Genomic DNA, 4,172 nt, shown 5'->3' with positions numbered 1-4,172 from the left:
AGTTCATTTAGATGATCGGTGACTCTACGGTAAAAATGAGAAGGAGCTCCGTCGTGTTGCAAATACATTCTTAATCATCTTGCCAGAGGTACATCCCACAGTAAACGCGGAAGTTTTTCTTCAAAAAATTGCAAGTACGTTTGTCCGGTGAGACGATCTTCAAAAATAAACGGTCCTATAAGTTGATCGTACAATATTCCGCACCACAGATTAATGCTAAATCTGCTTTGAAAATTACTTTCTATGGTAGCATGAGGGTTAATGTCCGACCATTTATGCAAATTATGGATGTTATTTATGCCATCTCGAGTAAATTGTGAGTCATCCGTAAATAAAAAATGTAGCGGTATAAGTTCCGATTATTATTTAACCACTGACAAAATGCCAAACGCCTAGGGAATTCTGGCTTCTGGCTTCAGATGTTGAACACGTTGTAGATGATACGGATGCAGCAGATTTCTTTTTAATGTTCTCCATACCCTGGTATTGGGAATCTCTAAACGTATGGATATCCGTCGCGTACTAATGCAGGCATTGCGCTCGACAATGTCAAGGATGTTCTTTTCCTCTGCAACATTCTGTTGTGTTGCTCGTTCATACTGCATATGAACGCTCGGAAGTAAACCAGTTTCTCGGAGAGCTTGGAAGGTACTACTAAAAGTCTTCGTTGATGGAACACGCCGATTTGGAAAACGTCGTCGATATTCAATTGAAGCTGCAGTAGCGTTTCCATTACAATTTCCCAGTACAAAAACCATATCAGCATACTCAACAGTCGTAAACTTAAACGGCATTGTAATAAAACCCAAATAATTTTAGATTAAACGGTAAGCTTGTCAAATTTGATAGTAAGGTAAATAAGTACTTTATTTTACTAATGCAGTCATAGCACACTTACCCTTTGAGCCCCGCGCTGGGCCGTAACGCCATAATTTTTAAATATTATTTTCAAATTCATATAACTCAATAAGTGAAGTGAATCGGACATATGTTCATATGAACTTTTTTATTACAAATCATCTAAACAACATGCTCCATTAGTGCCGGGAGAACTTCATGAAACACCCTGTATATATATTTTTTTTTATTTTTTGTATAATTTTATGTTATGATATACTGTTATTTACTTCATTTGGTTTGCGTCTCTGTATATTTCTATTTGATTTCTTTATGTCAATTTTGTGATGCAGTATTATAGGGTTTGTCCCGTTCTGTATCCATTTGTATAAATAAATAAATAAGGGGTCGGGCCTAGTAGAAAATAAACTCCGCCTCGTTGCTTCCGAACGTCTGTCGTCTGCGCCCCTCAGAAACTGACCGACCTGGTAAAGTGGGCTCTTAAGGAGGACCTAGGCTGTTCATCTGCCGACCTTGTATACGGTCAATCACTTAGGTTTCCAGGAGAATGTTTTGTTAATATTCAACACCCTTTGGAATCTGATCCATTGCTATCTAGTTTACGAGAAACATTCTCTTGTTTGAAACCAGTAAACACAGTTTTTCATTTTAACCAAAAACCATTTATTCATAAAGATTTATTCATTCCAAAATTTGTTTTTGTCAAAATTAATGGGATTCAACCCTCTTTAACACCAAGATATGAAGGCCCATTTAAAGTGATAAAAACATTTTCGAAATATTTTGTAATTTTCAACAATAACAAGGAAGTAGCTGTTAACATCAACAACCTTAAACCAGCATTGCTTTTAAAAGACAATTCAACATGTCACCACAGCGAGGTAATCAATTCTCATAACATAAAAATTCAAGAAAAAGTTACTTTCAATTTTTAAATATGATTTTTTTTTAACCACCATATTCCTCTTTTTATTAATCTTTATAGGAGGGGAAATGGCTGTAGCAAGCTGTGCACACGACATGTACAAACAAAAACCACGTTACCATATAAAATTATTATTATTATAAAATTATTATCATTCAAAATAATAATCAATCTATCAGCCCTTCCAATGTAGTTCATGTTATTATTTATTAAAATATTAATTTATCTTATTATATTGTGGACAACATATATACCCACAATATTATATCTTTATTGACTATTAACTCTTTACAGTTCTTTTTACACACGAGTTGCTTTTATGCAATCTTTATGGAACTAATCGTACTGAAGCGCAAAGTTTATCATCCAATCTGTCTTACGTCGAGTTGGCCTTGACAACGTTGTTTTTTAATAAAAAGAAGAAACCTGTGCGACGATAGCAACAAACCTCCCAGCAACAAACTTTTACCCGTAATTTCCTATCTACTTTCTTAGCTGATATCTTCCTTATTATTAGAGATAGCGAAAAACGCTATCTCTAATAATAAGGAAAAACGCACCACTTGAAAGCTTGAATCTTTCTCTATCTAAAACCGGGTTTTTGTCTTCCAATAAGTTGATATTAAGATCAATAAAAAATGAAGAACTCCGCGCTGTACTTAAAATAGCTCAAAATTACCAAACTTCAAGGCCTTGTGCAATTGTTATGAAACCGAATTTTAAAAAACTGTTATCACAGTCAGAAAGGGCGCTCCTTCAGCTATCTTAATCCGGGTTTTCGTCGGTCAATATCTATCGGCGTCATGCTTAAATCACCCTTAATGTCCATCCCTACACGCAGAAATGCTTAAATACTCTTCCTCTAAACAACTTTCTTATTTGATAGGGAGAAAACTATAGAAACATATCTATCTTATCGCAAATATTCTGCTCTTTCTAGTAGTGTATAACACGCGGCGATCACGCGCATGCACACGTACATTTTTGGAAAAAAACTGCTAAATTCATACGTTTTAGCCATTTTTAGACCATGTTCGGGTTGATAACTTTCTTATATGACCAGGAGAAAACGTTAAAAGTCTGTTGCTATCGTCGCACGGGTAAAGAAGAAATGGTACTGCGTAATGGTATTAGCTTCTTCTTCAAATTTTTCCGCTTCGCAGGCCTATAAATTTTTGAAATTATCTTTTCCACATTTAGTTAGATGATTAGTTAAGAGCATATCCTCCGTGCACTGACAGTGTCCTCCGACGCAAATCGATCCATTAAATTCGCATTACACCGATCCCCAAACATTTTCGTACCAATTATTGTGCCATCTAAAACGGAATACAAACAAATTTCTTATTTTATTTTATTTTTATTACAATCTTGATCATAACATTTTTAATAATTAATCAATTAATGAATTAAGGTTAAGTTGATTTTTAACATTATTTAAAAATTCGTACCAATTAATAACCGAATCACTATTAGCTCTAAAACATTTAAAAAAATTAATAGCCGTGGAATTGAACCCGGGTGGAGTGATATAATCGCAATGATTAATAATACGCTCGATGGTAATCTTTTTTTCATGGTCTTCGGGAACGAAACGTTTCATTTCGTCCATTTTTAACTGGTTGTTGATGTCGGAGAAATTCATTTTTTGGAAGAAACACGTTAGATATTGGCGAAAATTGTTCGATTCAATCGGTTTCCCCTCGAAAGCTGTCGTAATTTCCTTCAGAACCGCTCCGTCAGAACTTAAAGTACACAAATAATGAGCTGAGGACATTTGTTGCTCACCAAGGAGTTGAGATGATGATGGATTCTTAAAGAAATCGATTATGTAATAAATATTAAAATTTTTTTTTTGTTAACTTACAATTAAATAAAAAAATAATCCGGTTAAAATAATAAACGTCTTCATTGTTGCGGTTTTGAAGCAAAATTATCAAATTTAACCCAACAGAAAGTGATAATTATTTTCAATGTTAAAGGTCATATATATTGAAGATAGCATTAACCACTTAAACGTCAATTAAAGTCCTTTATTTGTGTAAATCTGTATGTATAAAGTTTACATGTCGATGTGCAATTTTAAAAACTAAGAACGAATGGATCGAGTTAACGTGATAGTTCCTCATTTTATCAGAAATTATTACATAGATTTTGTACCCAAAGCAAAATATAATAACGAGTTAAATAAAAAAGAAAGGATTTTCTAACTACTACTTCTATTCTTATAGGTTTTAATCACCCCAAGAAGTTTTACGGTTTTTTTCTTTGGGCCGCCCTTTATAAGACTATTCCGGTTTATCTTCCTCTCATTATCCTCGAATGAGCAAAAAAAAAAGAATATGGGTATTGTACGATGATATTTGGTTGCTTTTGTGAGAACTTTGAA

The 4,172-nt window shown here is 33.8% G+C and overlaps 1 long non-coding RNA gene across 1 annotated transcript; it reads right to left on the bottom strand.

Moving 5' to 3' along the window:
• Positions 1-3,103: 3,103 nt before the first annotated feature.
• On the bottom strand, positions 3,104-3,727 carry LOC139432282 (uncharacterized). The gene is made up of 2 exons (XR_011642132.1): positions 3,651-3,727; positions 3,104-3,596 (listed from the first exon to the last, which is right to left on the bottom strand). It is a non-coding gene; the product is annotated as an uncharacterized lncRNA (long non-coding RNA).
• Positions 3,728-4,172: the final 445 nt, after the last annotated feature.

The sequence above is a fragment of the Onthophagus taurus genome, unplaced genomic scaffold (genome assembly GCF_036711975.1).
Source record: "Onthophagus taurus isolate NC unplaced genomic scaffold, IU_Otau_3.0 ScKx7SY_14, whole genome shotgun sequence".
Classification (NCBI taxonomy): domain Eukaryota; kingdom Metazoa; phylum Arthropoda; class Insecta; order Coleoptera; family Scarabaeidae; genus Onthophagus; species Onthophagus taurus.
The sequence above is the reverse complement of the archived record's forward strand: the minus strand, read 5'-3'. Positions and strand labels throughout refer to the sequence as shown.